This window comes from Lissotriton helveticus, chromosome 1_1 (assembly GCF_964261635.1).
Source record: "Lissotriton helveticus chromosome 1_1, aLisHel1.1, whole genome shotgun sequence".
Taxonomy (NCBI): Eukaryota; Metazoa; Chordata; class Amphibia; order Caudata; family Salamandridae; genus Lissotriton; species Lissotriton helveticus.
In genome coordinates, this window is record NC_136057.1 from 1842208055 (window position 1) to 1842221187 (window position 13133).

General features: G+C 40.2%; 1 protein-coding gene across 3 annotated transcripts in view; it reads left to right on the plus strand.

Moving 5' to 3' along the window:
* Nucleotides 1-13133, plus strand: part of TLCD4 (TLC domain containing 4) — a 394086-nt gene that overhangs the window by 192819 nt on the left and 188134 nt on the right. The window lies entirely within an intron of this gene.

A 13133-nucleotide genomic window follows, 5' to 3' on the forward strand; every position in this document is an offset into this window, starting at 1 on the left:
TTTAAAAAGGATCACTGTCTAAGGTTGCATTTCCCTGTTGGGAGGTGTCCCCCGGGCTACACACTTGTCCTTAAATAAAGGTTTCAATTGCGTCTTTCCACAGTTTTGTTGACTAGGTAATAATATAAAAGATTACTCGTTTACGTTTTCATCTTGTTTTATTCACAAGCGTGTATTTTCTTATTATTTGTTTATTCCGTCACAATTCCAAATGAATGCACTCTTATAATCCCAATGCATTTCGGCATGTTTGAATGCCTTCTTCTGGGGATATATGTTCTATAAATGAAAAAAGAAATATACTCGATATACATGTAATAATCTTCAAATTATGTCTTAAAGTATTAGCAGCTATCATATAGTTCAACTTATATTAGAAAGGGAAAAATTGAAGCATTTCACCGTGTGGGAATCGCTATCATAAGTGACTGGTCCTGACAGGGTAACGTGCTGTGGTGGCGTTGTAGCGAGATATTGAAGCGTGATTTAAAAAGTGATGTGACCGAAAGTGCTCGAATGCTGATTATTTGGTCAATGTGCTCAAAAATCAAGTAGACCACAAGAAACGCGAGTTAAAGAACCAAAAGTGCTTATATTTAAACGTGCTCATGCTTACAAGTTCCAACACCGGTATTGTAAACGCGGCGACGGGAGTCTTACCGTGGCGTGCAGACGCTAGGAGGTGAAAGTGGGTGTGGCTCGATTCTGTGCCGGGTTAGAGCATGGCTTAACCTCGGAAGTGTACTAAGCTGTGTTGGTTGCTAGGAAACGTCGGATTTCTCGGCTAAGAGGCGTGGTACGCTGGTTAATACTGCCGTGATGGGATGCGTGTAGTAAACGGGTAATGGTGAGTGTTAGTATTAGAAAGAGGCGTGTTAAAACAAGAGTGGTGAATGTTGATCGAACCGGTGTGTGTGTACGTAACTATGGATCACAATACTATATGGCTGACCATTTCATATAAAAGAACGCTAGGTAGCATACAAGTATATACGATTCTATCGAACAAAAGAAAATTGACATAAAAATTCAACATAAAAGAATAAAAAATTAACATAAAAAATAAACATGAAAAATTATCCATCAGTCGCATGTAAGTCCATGAATATATTGTGTTTTATAAATAGCATGAAAATTCCACACGGTCATTAAGGCCGAATGGTTTCATGCTTGAAAGCAAAAAAATCCAGTAATTTTCCCTTTTGAGTAGTTCAGTGTGGTTGTCTTTGCCTTCTTGCTTGACGATAGTTTCCAATGCGCAAAAGCGCAATTGGCTGATGCCATGCCCTGCTTCCAAAAAATGTTGTGCTACAGTGGATTTGATATGCTTGTTTCTTATGTTGGACTTATGTTCATTAAGACGTGTTTTGAGCTTTCTCTCAGTTTGACCAACATAAAGTTTGCCGCATGGGCATTTCAACACATAAACCAAGTTGGATGTGTCGCATGTTGCTGTTGCTCTGATCTTTATTTGGTGTCCTTTCATTGGATGACTGATGGTTTGTCCTTTCATCACGCTGTTGCAATGGTTGCAATTCCAGCAGGGACTAGTTCCTTTGAATTTGATGATAGTGCGATCAGAGTGTTTGATAAGCTCTCCTAGGTTTTTTGCTCTTGTGTAGGCGAAGGTGGGTTCTATGTTGAAGATGTTATTAAAGTCAGGTTCAACTCTGAGGATATCCCAATGTCTCTTAATGATTTGCTTGTATTTTTTGCTGGCAGTGGAGTATTTGGAAACTACCGTGATGGATTCTTTTTTGGGAACGCTAGCACTTGTCAATAGTTCACTTCTGTTTTTAAGTGTGCAGCGTTGTTGGGCCTGCTCGAGGACTTGGCGTGGGTAACCACGCGACTTGAATCTCTCTGTCATGATTTGCATCTCTTGTTCAAATTGAATGGTGTCAGATGTGATTCTCTTGGCTCTGATTAGTTGACTGTATGGCAGATGATTTTTAAAAGGCTGCGGGTGGAAACTTGAATAATGTAATGTATTATTTCTGTCTGTTTGTTTCCTGAACAAACTGGTTACAAATCCAGTGGTTGTGTTGGTAATCCTAACATCAAGAAAAGTTATGGATGTAGTTTGAATTTCGTGGGTGAACTGTACGCGTTGGTCGATGGAATTAAGTAGAACCAGTTCCTCTTGTAATAATTCTGATGATCCTTGCCATATTAGGAAAATATCATCGATGAATCTTACGAACAGTTTCAGATGGTCTGTCCACGATGGTTTAGAGAGAATGTGATCTTCTTCAAATCTATGCATGAAAATATTCGCATAGGCAGGAGCTGCCGAATTTCCCATTGACGTACCTGTCAATTGTTGGTACCACTCTTCTTTCCAGACAAAGTAACTGTGAACTAAAGTAAATTCCAATAGTTCCATAAGGAAGATCTTAAGATCATCATCCAGTTGCGTTCTTAACAGACAATACTCTATTGCTTCTATACCCATGGAATGGGGAATGGATGTATATAGGGATGTCACGTCTACCGTGCACAATAGAATGTCACTGTGGTCTTCAATGGTTACAAGATTGAGTTTGTTGAGGAAATCAGAGGTGTCTCTTATGAAGGTTGGTGTTGCAGTAACTATGGGTTGAAGGTACTTATCCAGAAATTTTCCTACTGGCTCATGGATACTTCCGCAAGTAGAGACTATCGGCCTACATGGCGGTTGATGTACATTTTTGTGAATTTTGGGAACCAGAAAGAATTTAGGACTCTTGGGATGTTGGGTGGTAAGGTATTTTTTAGTTTTGTCAGCAATCACTCCTTTATCCAGTGCCGTGTTGAGAATTGCATCTAGCCTCTCTTTGAATTGTGTAGTTGGATTGAATTGTAGTTTAAAGTATGTATTTGTATCCGCGAGGTGGAGGGATGCCTGGTTGTCATAATAGGTCGTGTTGAGAATAACAATTGCACCGCCTTTATCTGCCTTTACGCATGTTATTTCTTTTTTGTTTGAAATGGACTTCAAGATATTGATTTCCTTAATAGTGAAATTTTTGTTCCTCGATCCAGATTGGCAATTGAGTTTTATTAAATCATTCTTGACTAAGGTTTCAAATGTGTCCAGGCTTTTGTGTGAAAGCGGAGCTAAGAAAGTACTTTTTGGACGAAGTCCTTTGAGTTGATCATCTTGAGTTGAAATGGGCGTTTGTATCACATTCTCAAAAAAATGTCTTAGCCGTAATTTCCTCATTAGTTTGAAGAAAGAAATTTCGAGTTCCAACTTGTTTGTTCGAGCTGTAGGTATGAATGACGTGCCTTTTTGTAAGGTGTTGATTTGTATTGGGCTAAAATGAAAGTCTGAAATGTTGATGACCAGGTTCATGTTGTTTCCCCTTGGTTTTCTCTTTCTTGCTCGTCATGTTCCGTGTTTGAGGGGGCTCTTTGGTTTTTTCTTTTTGCCCTCCTGGGTCTTCGTGTAAATCTTGGCCTACCTCTAAAAAAGACTCCGTAGATGTAGATGGTGTTTCAGATGAAATTGCGGTGGTCTGAATGTTACTGGTTTGTTTTGGTGGAGGAAATCGTCCTCTCCTTCCCTGTTGATTCCCTGTGTCGCCTTCCGAGGAGGACGTGTCTGTGTTGGCAGTATAGGGTTTATTTTGACGGCGTTTAGCATAGATGTCTGCCCATGTGTAGACCTCTCCCATCTTATAGTCAATGGTGTCTCTACTTAGTTTCCTTGCTTTTCGTTCGCTTACCTCAGCTGAGTGTTTAGCTAGTTGTTGCTTGATATCGTCCATGATTTTCGTAAGTTCCTCAGCAGAATAAGTGCTTTCCAATTCGGTTTTTACTATAGCTATGTCTCTGGATAGTTCTTCTAGGATGCTTGACAATTCCTCAATTATCAACAATATTAGATCTAAACTGCATTTGTTTAGGATGGCATACCATCGGTCTTTGAACTTCTGAACGTTTTTACATAAAGAAGGCTTAAGTGGTATCCTCAGGCCCCTCGGGATCCTTTGTGCCTTGTGGTACTTGACCATTGTGCTCGCATGCAGGCGTTGGTTTATCATCTTTTTGGACAGATATAACAATTGTCTTACGTTTTGTTCTTTAGTGCGACTGGTGGATAATTCCGTGGTTTCTTCATCAATGAGTGCATAAATTCGATTAACTTCCTCGGCGGTGTAAGCAAAGGTTTCTGCTCTGGTATCCGTAAGATTAAAGATTTCATCCATGTTTTGGGTGCGTGCTATCCGGTAAATGTCAGATAAGTAGAATGATCAAAAAGGAATAACTGGATGCACAGCAATTCTCGTAAAAGCTGTTTGAGCTTTATGGTGCTCCGGGGTAGCGCCCTCCAACTGAAGGCGTAATGGATCACTGTCTAAGGTTGCATTTCCCTGTTGGGAGGTGTCCCCCGGGCTACACACTTGTCCTTAAATAAAGGTTTCAATTGCGTCTTTCCACAGTTTTGTTGACTAGGTAATAATATAAAAGATTACTCGTTTACGTTTTCATCTTGTTTTATTCACAAGCGTGTATTTTCTTATTATTTGTTTATTCCGTCACAATTCCAAATGAATGCACTCTTATAATCTCAATGCATTTCGGCATGTTTGAATGCCTTCTTCTGGGGATATATGTTCTATAAATGAAAAAAGAAATATACTCGATATACATGTAATAATCTTCAAATTATGTCTTAAAGTATTAGCAGCTATCATATAGTTCAACTTATATTAGAAAGGGAAAAATTGAAGCATTTCACCGTGTGGGAATCGCTATCATAAGTGACTGGTCCTGACAGGGTAACGTGCTGTGGTGGCGTTGTAGCGAGATATTGAAGCGTGATTTAAAAAGTGATGTGACCGAAAGTGCTCGAATGCTGATTATTTGGTCAATGTGCTCAAAAATCAAGTAGACCACAAGAAACGCGAGTTAAAGAACCAAAAGTGCTTATATTTAAACGTGCTCATGCTTACAAGTTCCAACACCGGCAAACTTTATGTTGGTCAAACTGAGAGAAAGCTCAAAACACGTCTTAATGAACATAAGTCCAACATAAGAAACAAGCATATCAAATCCACTGTAGCACAACATTTTTTGGAAGCAGGGCATGGCATCAGCCAATTGCGCTTTTGCGCATTGGAAACTATCGTCAAGCAAGAAGGCAAAGACAACCACACTGAACTACTCAAAAGGGAAAATTACTGGATATTTTTGCTTTCAAGCATGAAACCATTCGGCCTTAATGACCGTGTGGAATTTTCATGCTATTTATAAAACACAATATATTCATGGACTTACATGCGACTGATGGATAATTTTTCATGTTTATTTTTTATGTTAATTTTTTATTTTTTTATGTTGAATTTTTATGTCAATTTTCTTTTGTTCGATAGAATCGTATATACTTGTATGCTACCTAGCGTTCTTTTATATGAAATGGTCAGCCATATAGTATTGTGATCCATAGTTACGTACACACACACCGGTTCGATCAACATTCACCACTCTTGTTTTAACACGCCTCTTTCTAATACTAACACTCACCATTACCCGTTTACTACACGCATCCCATCACGGCAGTATTAACCAGCGTACCACGCCTCTTAGCCGAGAAATCCGACGTTTCCTAGCAACCAACACAGCTTAATACACTTCCGAGGTTAAGCCATGCTCTAACCCAGCACAGAATCGAGCCACACCCACTTTCACCTCCTAGCGTCTGCACGCCACGGTAAGACTCCCGTCGCCGCGTTTACAATACCGGTGTTGGAACTTGTAAGCATGAGCACGTTTAAATATAAGCACTTTTGGTTCTTTAACTCGCGTTTCTTGTGGTCTACTTGATTTTTGAGCACATTGACCAAATAATCAGCATTCGAGCACTTTCGGTCACATCACTTTTTAAATCACGCTTCAATATCTCGCTACAACGCCACCACAGCACGTTACCCTGTCAGGACCAGTCACTTATGATAGCGATTCCCACACGGTGAAATGCTTCAATTTTTCCCTTTCTAATATAAGTTGAACTATATGATAGCTGCTAATACTTTAAGACATAATTTGAAGATTATTACATGTATATCGAGTATATTTCTTTTTTCATTTATAGAACATATATCCCCAGAAGAAGGCATTCAAACATGCCGAAATGCATTGGGATTATAAGAGTGCATTCATTTGGAATTGTGACGGAATAAACAAATAATAAGAAAATACACGCTTGTGAATAAAACAAGATGAAAACGTAAACGAGTAATCTTTTATATTATTACCTAGTCAACAAAACTGTGGAAAGACGCAATTGAAACCTTTATTTAAGGACAAGTGTGTAGCCCGGGGGACACCTCCCAACAGGGAAATGCAACCTTAGACAGTGATCCATTACGCCTTCAGTTGGAGGGCGCTACCCCGGAGCACCATAAAGCTCAAACAGCTTTTACGAGAATTGCTGTGCATCCAGTTATTCCTTTTTGATCATTCTACTTATCTGACATTTACCGGATAGCACGCACCCAAAACATGGATGAAATCTTTAATCTTACGGATACCAGAGCAGAAACCTTTGCTTACACCGCCGAGGAAGTTAATCGAATTTATGCACTCATTGATGAAGAAACCACGGAATTATCCACCAGTCGCACTAAAGAACAAAATGTAAGACAATTGTTATATCTGTCCAAAAAGATGATAAACCAACGCCTGCATGCGAGCACAATGGTCAAGTACCACAAGGCACAAAGGATCCCGAGGGGCCTGAGGATACCACTTAAGCCTTCTTTATGTAAAAACGTTCAGAAGTTCAAAGACCGATGGTATGCCATCCTAAACAAATGCAGTTTAGATCTAATATTGTTGATAATTGAGGAATTGTCAAGCATCCTAGAAGAACTATCCAGAGACATAGCTATAGTAAAAACCGAATTGGAAAGCACTTATTCTGCTGAGGAACTTACGAAAATCATGGACGATATCAAGCAACAACTAGCTAAACACTCAGCTGAGGTAAGCGAACGAAAAGCAAGGAAACTAAGTAGAGACACCATTGACTATAAGATGGGAGAGGTCTACACATGGGCAGACATCTATGCTAAACGCCGTCAAAATAAACCCTATACTGCCAACACAGACACGTCCTCCTTGGAAGGCGACACAGGGAATCAACAGGGAAGGAGAGGACGATTTCCTCCACCAAAACAAACCAGTAACATTCAGACCACCGCAATTTCATCTGAAACACCATCTACATCTACGGAGTCTTTTTTAGAGGTAGGCCAAGATTTACACGAAGACCCAGGAGGGCAAAAAGAAAAAACCAAAGAGCCCCCTCAAACACGGAACATGACGAGCAAGAAAGAGAAAACCAAGGGGAAACAACATGAACCTGGTCATCAACATTTCAGACTTTCATTTTAGCCCAATACAAATCAACACCTTACAAAAAGGCACGTCATTCATACCTACAGCTCGAACAAACAAGTTGGAACTCGAAATTTCTTTCTTCAAACTAATGAGGAAATTACGGCTAAGACATTTTTTTGAGAATGTGATACAAACGCCCATTTCAACTCAAGATGATCAACTCAAAGGACTTCGTCCAAAAAGTACTTTCTTAGCTCCGCTTTCACACAAAAGCCTGGACACATTTGAAACCTTAGTCAAGAATGATTTAATAAAACTCAATTGCCAATCTGGATCGAGGAACAAAAATTTCACTATTAAGGAAATCAATATCTTGAAGTCCATTTCAAACAAAAAAGAAATAACATGCGTAAAGGCAGATAAAGGCGGTGCAATTGTTATTCTCAACACGACCTATTATGACAACCAGGCATCCCTCCACCTCGCGGATACAAATACATACTTTAAACTACAATTCAATCCAACTACACAATTCAAAGAGAGGCTAGATGCAATTCTCAACACGGCACTGGATAAAGGAGTGATTGCTGACAAAACTAAAAAATACCTTACCACCCAACATCCCAAGAGTCCTAAATTCTTTCTGGTTCCCAAAATTCACAAAAATTTACATCAACCGCCATGTAGGCCGATAGTCTCTACTTGCGGAAGTATCCATGAGCCAGTAGGAAAATTTCTGGATAAGTACCTTCAACCCATAGTTACTGCAACACCAACCTTCATAAGAGACACCTCTGATTTCCTCAACAAACTCAATCTTGTAACCATTGAAGACCACAGTGACATTCTATTGTGCACGGTAGACGTGACATCCCTATATACATCCATTCCCCATTCCATGGGTATAGAAGCAATAGAGTATTGTCTGTTAAGAACGCAACTGGATGATGATCTTAAGATCTTCCTTATGGAACTATTGGAATTTACTTTAGTTCACAGTTACTTTGTCTGGAAAGAAGAGTGGTACCAACAATTGACAGGTACGTCAATGGGAAATTCGGCAGCTCCTGCCTATGCGAATATTTTCATGCATAGATTTGAAGAAGATCACATTCTCTCTAAACCATTGTGGACAGACCATCTGAAACTGTTCGTAAGATTCATCGATGATATTTTCCTAATATGGCAAGGATCATCAGAATTATTACAAGAGGAACTGGTTCTACTTAATTCCATCGACCAACGCGTACAGTTCACCCACGAAATTCAAACTACATCCATAGCTTTTCTTGATGTTAGGATTACCAACACAACCACTGGATTTGTAACCAGTTTGTTCAGGAAACAAACAGACAGAAATAATACATTACATTATTCAAGTTTCCACCCGCAGCCTTTTAAAAATCATCTGCCATACAGTCAACTAATCAGAGCCAAGAGAATCACATCTGACACCATTCAATTTGAACAAGAGATGCAAATCATGACAGAGAGATTCAAGTTGCGTGGTTACCCACGCCAAGTCCTCGAGCAGGCCCAACAACGCTGCACACTTAAAAACAGAAGTGAACTATTGACAAGTGCTAGCGTTCCCAAAAAAGAATCCATCACGGTAGTTTCCAAATACTCCACTGCCAGCAAAAAATACAAGCAAATCATCAAGAGACATTGGGATATCCTCAGAGTTGAACCTGACTTTAATAACATCTTCAACATAGAACCCACCTTCGCCTACACAAGAGCAAAAAACCTAGGAGAGCTTATCAAACACTCTGATCGCACTATCATCAAATTCAAAGGAACTAGTCCCTGCTGGAATTGCAACCATTGCAACAGCGTGATGAAAGGACAAACCATCAGTCATCCAATGAAAGGACACCAAATAAAGATCAGAGCAACAGCAACATGCGACACATCCAACTTGGTTTATGTGTTGAAATGCCCATGCGGCAAACTTTATGTTGGTCAAACTGAGAGAAAGCTCAAAACACGTCTTAATGAACATAAGTCCAACATAAGAAACAAGCATATCAAATCCACTGTAGCACAACATTTTTTGGAAGCAGGGCATGGCATCAGCCAATTGCGCTTTTGCGCATTGGAAACTATCGTCAAGCAAGAAGGCAAAGACAACCACACTGAACTACTCAAAAGGGAAAATTACTGGATTTTTTTGCTTTCAAGCATGAAACCATTCGGCCTTAATGACCGTGTGGAATTTTCATGCTATTTATAAAACACAATATATTCATGGACTTACATGCGACTGATGGATAATTTTTCATGTTTATTTTTTATGTTAATTTTTTATTCTTTTATGTTGAATTTTTATGTCAATTTTCTTTTGTTCGATAGAATCGTATATACTTGTATGCTACCTAGCGTTCTTTTATATGAAATGGTCAGCCATATAGTATTGTGATCCATAGTTACGTACACACACACCGGTTCGATCAACATTCACCACTCTTGTTTTAACACGCCTCTTTCTAATACTAACACTCACCATTACCCGTTTACTACACGCATCCCATCACGGCAGTATTAACCAGCGTACCACGCCTCTTAGCCGAGAAATCCGACGTTTCCTAGCAACCAACACAGCTTAATACACTTCCGAGGTTAAGCCATGCTCTAACCCGGCACAGAATCGAGCCACACCCACTTTCACCTCCTAGCGTCTGCACGCCACGGTAAGACTCCCGTCGCCGCGTTTACAATACCGGTGTTGGAACTTGTAAGCATGAGCACGTTTAAATATAAGCACTTTTGGTTCTTTAACTCGCGTTTCTTGTGGTCTACTTGATTTTTGAGCACATTGACCAAATAATCAGCATTCGAGCACTTTCGGTCACATCACTTTTTAAATCACGCTTCAATATCTCGCTACAACGCCACCACAGCACGTTACCCTGTCAGGACCAGTCACTTATGATAGCGATTCCCACACGGTGAAATGCTTCAATTTTTCCCTTTCTAATATAAGTTGAACTATATGATAGCTGCTAATACTTTAAGACATAATTTGAAGATTATTACATGTATATCGAGTATATTTCTTTTTTCATTTATAGAACATATATCCCCAGAAGAAGGCATTCAAACATGCCGAAATGCATTGGGATTATAAGAGTGCATTCATTTGGAATTGTGACGGAATAAACAAATAATAAGAAAATACACGCTTGTGAATAAAACAAGATGAAAACGTAAACGAGTAATCTTTTATATTATTACCTAGTCAACAAAACTGTGGAAAGACGCAATTGAAACCTTTATTTAAGGACAAGTGTGTAGCCCGGGGGACACCTCCCAACAGGGAAATGCAACCTTAGACAGTGATCCATTACGCCTTCAGTTGGAGGGCGCTACCCCGGAGCACGGAGCACCATAAAGCTCAAACAGCTTTTACGAGAATTGCTGTGCATCCAGTTATTCTTTTTTGAAACTTTAAAAAGGAACTATTGGTTACATTAGTACCTTTCATGTGGCTCGTTCTTGTAATCTGATATCACCCTCTCAAAAGAGTGGCATACCTTTGTTCTCTGGGCTCTCCTTAAGTTCCCTTGATCTTTCACTGCTTTTGAGCACACAGCTAATGCTGTTTGAAAATTTCACAAATTGAAAGGCTTCACTGTTTTCCATCACCTTTCTTAACTCCTTCCAGGTCTGGGTGTGCTGTAGCACCTGCTGCACCCCTAGTTCCAACACCCGGGGCACCAGTTGTTGGTAATTGTGAGTGATATAGGTGTGGACAAAATGAGGTTTGTGTTTTTCTATCTACACTGGATGGCACCTTTGGGAATGTACAACACAATGAGTATACTCTGTGTATGGGAGTATGGATCTGTCCTCCTGCCTCAGTTCATGTACTTCAAGGCACTTTAATTTAGGAATAGCTTCCACAGATAGACAGGTTCATGTATGTTTTAGCTCTAGCACAAAGAAGCAGTGCTTAATTTGAGCCGTTGTTTTCCAGTGCTCAGTTGGCGCTTAATCATCAACACCAGTGCTTTTCATTAGCACCAGTTAAGGACACATTCATTTATGCATAGGGATATTAAGTGATTTGTCCGGAATCGCAGGATGTTGAGCCAATGCCGTGGCTCATACCTGGATCCCCTGTGCCGAAGTCAGCAACTCTGGTCATTACGCCACACCCTCTCCCCACTTTCGTGGTTGGTAGTTGGTTCTGTTTTAGGCGGTGCTAAAAGGAGAAATGGGCTGGTACAAGCTGCCTCCTGACAAGAGCCCCAGCACTTATTTTTTTACAAATTAACCACTGCAAAGAATGGTCGACCGAGTACAATTTTTGCAACTGAGATCAAGAGAGCAAAACCTGTGTATCTATGAGACATGGAGTCAAAGCAGTAAAACTACAATAAACAAGTGTTGTCAATACTGCAATGGATTGAATAGAAGGCAATCACGAGGAGGCTATCAGCGGTGCCAAATAAGGGGATACATTGGCAGGGTGCTGAGGAATGTAATGCCATGTCTATAATTGTTAAATGCAGTGGTGTTGTCTGAGCACTCGGATGTGCACTTTGTATCCTGGCTTCTGTAAAATACAAATGTATTAGACTAACAGCATCATGGCACACTCACCCTGAAAACATCAGTAGTCTTCTCAAATGAATGCAAACATGCATAGAATGCTGAAAGGAAGTATTGTCATTGTCGATTTCCCAATAACATTACTATACTGCCCCTAAACAGTATGAGACTGAGAATAGCCAGCACTACAAGTACTGGAATGCTAGCTGTGTTACGTAAAGATCGTGTATCAGTATGCTGAGGAGTGTGCTCCCAGAAGATGCAGCAGGAGAAGGCAATCAGTCAATAAAATGTAGTGTCTGGGGTAGAACAAGTGCGCAGAGCAGCAGCCAGTGCACCTACCACAACTGGCCCCTTGTAATACAGCAGACGCCGGAGACCACCAACATTTAAGGTATGTGTTTAAAAGGCATTGTTTTATTTTGTAATTTTTACCCTCTTAAAGCTGTTAGGTCTCTATGACATAGTACTACAAAAATACCTATATGCATGCTTATTTTACAGTTATTCCTTGTCTAAAGTTTTTATCAAATACCAGAACTGCCTTATAGAATAAAAACAAAATCGATAGATACTTACATTAAGTATTGAGTGTGCTTCATCAGCGTGGCTGTTTCCCCTCTGCTCCATGTTAACTCTGTAGTCTTCTGCCAAAGCCTGTTTACTCGCAAAGATATAATTAGGTGCTCCAACAAATTTCAGAGTGCATGTGTAGTTACCTCCCTATTTAAATTTTTCCTCTGCACACTCCTAGATGTAAAAGAGCGCCTTTAAAATGTCATACTTTCACTGCCCCTCGTATGCACTGTCCCCGCCTAAGAGTCCCATGTGCACATTTGGCGCCACTCTTTCACAAGACGGTCGTTCTTATCAGTCCCTGACAGCTGACTCCCACGTAGAAGCCTCTTCGTGTCATAACAGTCTTTTAGGCGGTTTAAAATTAGGCGCTAAAAATGTTACACCAGCAAACTTACATTTTAGTTTTGCAGCTCTTATGAAACTCTGGTTCGTCGCGCTCTTTCTGGGCTGCAGCAGCATTTTTTTCTCGCCCTGTTACATCTCCATGACTGGTTGGTTTGCCGCCTTTTGTGGAACTTGCACCATCCAACCCTTTCTGGGCTGTGGCAGCATATTTTACCGTTACAAAAATATGCCTGTACATGTTGCTGAACACTAACGCCTGCTGTATAAGAATGCCATGTTTCTCAGCCATGTCCCCACACTCAGACGTCGAGCTAAAGCCTCAG